Here is a 6,778-nt window from a genome sequence, read left to right as displayed (position 1 = left end):
TTTGACTTGGCCACTCCAAAACCTTAATTTTGGTTTTCTTGAGCAATACAGAGGTGGACTTGCTGGTACGTTTCGGGTTGTCCAGCTGCATAACCCGAGAGCGCTTGAGCTTGAGGGCACAAACTGATGGCCGGGCGTTGGCCTTCAGGATTTTCTGGTAGACAGCAGAATTCATTGTTCCATCAGTCACAGCAAGTGGTCCAGGTCCTGAAGCAGCAAAGTAGCCTCAGACCGTCACACTGCCACCACCATGTTTGACTGTTGGCATGATGTTCTTTTTATCAAATGCTGTGTTATTGTTACACCAGACGTAACGGGCCGCACACCTTCCAAAAAGTTCAACTTTTGTCTCATCAGTCCACAGAATATTTCTCCAAAAGTCTTGGGGATCCTGAAGATGTTTCTTGGCAAATGTGAGACAAGCCTTTGTGTTCTTTTTTGTCAGCAGTGGTTTTGGCCTTGGAACTCTCCCATGATGCCATTTTTGCCCTGTGTCTTTCTTATGGTTGAGTCATGAATTCTGACCTTGAGGGGAGGCCTGCAGGTCTTTGGATGTCGTTCTGGGTTCTTTCATGACTTCCTGGATGAGTCATTGTTGCACTCTTGGAGTCATTCCTAGGAAGGTTCACCACTGTTCCCAGTTTTCTCCATTTGTGGATAATGGCTCTGACTGTGGTTCGCTGGAGTCCCAAAGCCTTGGAAATGGCTTTGTAACCTTTTCCAGACTTACAGATTTCACCTGTTCACTTTGTTTCTCAATTGTTCTTGAATTTCTTTGGATTGTGGCATGATGCATTTCTTTTTGAAATCTTGTAACCTACGTCATTTAGTCAGGCAGCTTTATTTAAGTGATTTCTTCATTCAACAAATCTGGTGGTAATCAGGCCTGAGTGTGGCCAGTGACATTGATCTCAGCTTTCCAACAACTGTGGTTAATCACAGATAACTCATGATTTAACAAGGGGGGGAATTACTTTTTCACATAGGGCCAGATAGGTTTGGATTTTTTTCCCCCTTAATAAATAAAATCATCATTTAGAAACTGCATTTTCTATTTACTTGGGTTGTTTCTGTGAGATATTAAAATTGGTTTGATGATCCAAAACATTTAAGTGTGATAAATATGCAAAAAAGTCAGGAATCAGAAAGGGGGCGAATACTTGTCCACGGCACTGTATAAAGAGACACATTACAGCGGCAAGCAGCCAATATTTCTTGTTTGGAAAATTGACATAGTCTCATTTTTGGATCAAAGCATAAAAAGGTATATTTGTAAAATTACAACATGGACTTTATGGACAAAAGTATTTGGCCACACCTGTTAATTATTGAATACTGGTGTATAAAGTCAAACACCTAGCCATACAGTCTACATTTTCAAACATTTGTGATACAGAATGGGCCATTTTGAAGAGATCAGTGACTTTAAGCATGGTCATTTTGACAAGATGCCACGTTTTCAATTGTAGGTTTGTGAAAATTTAGGGTCAGTTCCATTTCCACCTTTTAACCCTTATCTTAGCACTTATCTTAGCCCTTCCCCTTGGTTTTGCACGTTCACGTCAGGACAAGAGGTGTCCCAGTTCTCTTTTTAATCGAGGGCTAAGGGCCAAGGGTTACATAGCCCTTGAAACAAAGATTTTTCAGGACCACACTTGAAACCAAGGGGTATGATGAATTTCCCACCATTCACTTGCAAAATGGCATAACGGACTTACAAGGAGGCGCATAAATGTAAAAATATTTTTAGCATAATGACTAGAGAACACAAAACAATTGTGTTTTCTCATACGTTCACTCTTTAGCCACTAGGGATGGGAGTTTATAGTTTTTTTGGGTATGTAAACATGTAAACGAGGGCGATTAACTGTATAAATATATGGAGAAGATCAACACAGAGATCCAGACTATGAACAAGATGGTCAAAGCTTTATTGTTACCTCTGGTGGTGCAGCTGTTTACGTGTGATGATGAACAGCAATCAAGTGGCGTCTCATTTCTTAAGGGAAGGGTTTCACCCCTACACCTTACCACTCTGTTTCAAGGGGAAGGGTTAAGGGGAAGAAATGGGATTGGCCCTCAATCTCTGCTGGATATTTCACAGTTAACTGTAAGTGATATTGTTAGAAAGTGGAAGCGTTTAGGAACAACAGCAACAAAGCAGAAGACCGCATAAAATCCATGAGCAGGGTCAACAACTGCTAAGGTACATGGTGTGTAAAAGTCTCGAACCCTCTGCTGGTTCCATAGCTGAACAGTTCTGAACTCCACTTTAATGTAAGCACAAAAACTGTGTAGCAAGAATTTCATGGAATAAGTTCTCATGGCTAAGCAGCTGCATGCAAGTCTCACATCACCAAGTCCAATGCTAAGCACTAGATGGAGCAGTGTATAGCACACCGACACTAGACTGTTCTGTTTGGCAGTCAGATGTGTGAGTGTGGTTGTGGTGGATGCTGGGAGACTTATTACCTGCCTGACTGCACTGTGCCAACTATAAAGTTTGGTGGAGGCGGGATAATGGTATGGGGCTGTTTTTCAGGGTTTGGCCTGGGCCCCTTCAGTGAAGGTCTTTCTTAATTTTGCATTCTGGACAATGCATCCAACTTTGTGGCAACAGTTTGCAGAAGTCCCTTTTCTATTCCAACATGTCCCACTGCACAAAGGACCATAAAGACATGGTTTGAAAGAGCCCTGACCTCAACCCCATCCAGCACCTTTGGCATGAACTGGAATGAAGATTGCAAGGCAGGTCTTCTTGTCCAACATCAGTTGCCTGACTTTATAAATAATCTGCAGAATGAATGAGCACAGATTCCCACAGAAACATGCCAAAATCTTCTGGATAGCCTTCCAGAAAAAGTAGACTATGATAGGTGCAAAAGAGGGGCTAAGTCCATATTAAAGTTCATGTTTTTGAATACAATGTCTAACTCCATATTAAAGTTCATATTTTTGAATACAATGTCATCACAATCCCTTTTTTAGTAATGGTCAGGCAGCTGAATACTTTTGTCCTCATAGTGTATACAGACTTATGTCTCCACCTTGTGGTGAAATTTAGCAGTTGCAATATTTTACACCCAATAGTACTTGTCTCTTGCTGTTGCGTCATAAACAGCTCTCTTTCAGCACATCTCGAGTGTCTCCGCCTGGTCTCATCCATCTGCCAGAGCAGCACATGATTCCCAGAGTAAAGGCTCTAGTGCTCTCTGGTTATAATATTATGACATGAAGGTAAAAGTGTGTGTGCCTTTGTTTTATGTTGTTACAGCTTTATGAGCTGCAACCTTGCCCTGTAAAACTAGATTTAATGTTTGTTAGTGACACGCACAAACATGCACACAGTTAATAGCTGTTCAGGACACTATGTGATGTCTATGGCCTTGGTAACAGCTGTGCTTATTGGGTGTGTTAAAAATGGAAGCTGCTTATGTCCAGACATGCTATGACTGTTAGCCAAGGCAACATATGGCCTGTAACTGTTCAGATCTTTATTTTTTGTGAGTAGAGCGAGATATGTCTTAAAGCGTTAGTAGGATTTTGATCTGCCATAAAATGCATCACATGTCAAACAGATCAGATTATGGTGTGTGTTGTGCTGCCAAAATACACACTGTATGACACACTAAAGTCACAGGGGCATCACATGCTCACTTGTACCGGTATGTGAACTGTTTTAGTTTGTGGATATCAAGTGTCTTTCCCAAGCCCTGTCCAAGACATCTGGGGGGTTTCTCTATCTCACATGCAGCCTTTCTCACACACAGAAAGCTTATCATATTGCCCTCTGTCTCTTCTGCAAACAAAAGACAGGTGAAGGATGATTTCTGAGCACAAGCATTCTTATTTATCTGATAGATGCCTCTCCTACTTGTGGGGTTCTCTTTGCTGAATGCATCCAGGTATATTGTTCATGGCTGCTGTGATGCCAGGCTGGGAAATGCAGATAAGGCCCATGATTGACTACTGATCTCTAACTGCTGATAACAGTGTCTCAGCCTGCTCCCCCTTAAATTGAGTCTGCTTTAACCCTAACAAGTCACCTCTGTGACCCCTGCCTCCACACAGACTGCTCTACAGACATGAAGAGAGAAACATACAGTCACAGGGCTTCAGACAAGTCTATTTTTGCCAATTATGTTTGCCCTGACCTCTGAAATCTCCTTGTTAATGAGTGAAGGCACATGATAGATTAAAGGATCCTCGACATGCTGCCCTATGATTCCCTGCAAGACTACAGCTTTACACCCAAGTATAGCTGTAAGATACAAGCCATCGTGTAACAAAGCCTTTAATTAAATGTTTGTAATGTTTTAGTAAGACTTTAATTTGCACCAAGTAATCCCTGTATTACTGCACTAAAATGATTGTATATGATTTGGTAATGTCTTTAACCAAGGTATGCTAATGGGCAAGCAAAGGCCTTTCTTACACAGAAAACAACATTTTTTCTAGAGCTGCCAAAAAAAATTTTTTTCTTTTTATTTTTGCTATTAATCCCACAATTTCTGTTGTTAATCACTATTAATCACACCCTATTTATTGCATTTTAAAATGCCTCTATTTTGTATTAAAGGTCACATATTTTACCCTTGAAGACAAGTTTATATTGGTCTCAGAGGTCCCAAAAACATGCCTGTGAAGCTGAAAAAACGTTCTATTATTCGATATTTACATGTCTAAAAAGCCCTCTGTTTCAGCCCTGCTCAGAACGAGCTGTTTCTGTGTATGTGGCTTTAAATGTTAATGAGCTGGCTGACCCCGCCCCTGACTCCACCCCTCTCAGGAAATGGATGTGGCTTAATGGATGTGGCTCTCCTTATCCTCCTCTCAGCTGTGATCAGGAGAGGAGGGAGGAACCGAACCTGGGGGCGGGGCTAACTCCCCACATGACATTTTGAGAGAAAAATCACAGCTTGTTTCAGCACACATTTTCTGAAAGGTGGAGAAAGGGGGGTGGGAGGGTGGATTTTTCTGACTCTTGGGAATTGTGGACAGGCCAGGGGCATATTTTTGTTAGAAAAGCCTGAAAAAGTGTATTTTGCATAATATGTGACATTAAAAAGGCCAGATAGAGCATGTGATTAATCGAGATTAATCATGTGCTTTAATTGTGGATTGTGGATTGACTTTTTTTTTTTTTTTTTTTCCACACCTCCAGGACATTACCTCCCATAAATCACTAACTCTCAACTGCTGGCTCAAGACCCAAAAGTGGGTCATGGAGCCATTTTCAGTAAACTGCAAATGTATGCCCGAGTAGAAAAATCACAGCAAAATGTCCATGACACATAGAAGCTCTGAGAAGACATGCATGTACATTTTATTTTAAAGATAACCAGTCAAATGTTTGTTTTCATAAGATCTCGACTTATTTGTCTCATTATCCTCAGTTCGGTTTGGATCACTCATCATACATTTAACCACTTAATTGCAAAAATTGATATAGTTTTACTTGGCAGAGAAGGCTGTGCTCTAAAGATGCTCCCTAGGTTAGTCAGCAGCATGCTTTGACATTCCAGGGAGCACATGGCAAGGAACTCCAATATCAATAGATATATTCATGACAATGTGTACTAAATACAATAAAATTAGTTTAAAGCAATTAATCCATTGTAGCATGAATCTGAATATGAGGGTGCAACAAGCTTTATGCTATAAAGGAGGAGGCTTGGGTGGAGGAGGTCAAACTTTGTCAGTAGTAGTGTGGTGCATGAGCATTAATGCATGCAGGGACTAGAGAGAAGTGTATTCTTTTTAAACACAATGCTGTGAGAGAGAGAGCTGTGATTGGCTGTGCGAGTGGTAGACGATAACTAGCATCATCTGGCTGATCACGGCTGGTATGACCACCCCTGCATAATCTAATACCAGGCTTCATATAATGAGGCTGGTCACCCATGATAATGTATCAATTTCTTGAAAACCCTCGAAACAACCAAAATTGACATGCTGGAAATGGAGTTAAATAAAACATATGCATGCATGCAATTTTTAAGAATGAATGTTTGCCTTTTTTTTTGTTCCACCTAAGGTCCAAAACAGGTATATAAAATATAGGGAATAAATGCTTTTTTCCCAGGATATTCCCAACTCTGTTTTGCATCAGTTTGGTAGAATTGCCCATATCATGTTAAACACTGGTGTCTTTACTGTGTTATACTGTAGGATAGACCCACTGTCTTCATATAAAGACACACTTTTTAGTTATTATAGTTATCAAATCCTGCTAATCCCAAATACGCTGTAGATTTAAAAAATGCCAATCAAAGGCAAACTCGAGTCTCTGAAGGCAAAAGTTAGAAAAAAAAGTTGGTCTCTTAAAGTTTCTTATCATGGTGTAGGTCCCAGTGAGGTAAAAAGGGTTTAGTGTCCATTGTAGTTGCGTTTAATTGTATTGTTCTATGGTCATCCGTGTATTTGCATAGGCTAAAGCAATAAGGCTACTTCCTCGTGTTTTTTAAATGTTGGTAAACAGTGACAGCTCATCACACATAAACGTTGGCCTGCAAAGAGCGCTTTTTTTCATTTTCATTGACAGTTGAATCTCCTTATCTCAAGCAGGCCAGCCTTTTACTCCCCAGAGTTGTGTGATAAACTTTCAAATACAGATTTCTCTTTACTGCACGCGAGATCCACTTGAGGTAAAGTTTGTCCGACAGCACGTAAAGGCGTCCGCTGCCTCGTTGAAGCCAGAGGCGAAGTTAGTGAAGGAATCCAGCCAACCATGAGCAGGCGCGAGCGAAGGCGTGTCAGCCGGGTGGGAATATGAGGC

Source organism: Cheilinus undulatus, linkage group 19 (genome assembly GCF_018320785.1).
Source record: "Cheilinus undulatus linkage group 19, ASM1832078v1, whole genome shotgun sequence".
NCBI classification, from domain to species: domain Eukaryota; kingdom Metazoa; phylum Chordata; class Actinopteri; order Labriformes; family Labridae; genus Cheilinus; species Cheilinus undulatus.
This window is presented reverse-complemented; position numbering follows the sequence as displayed.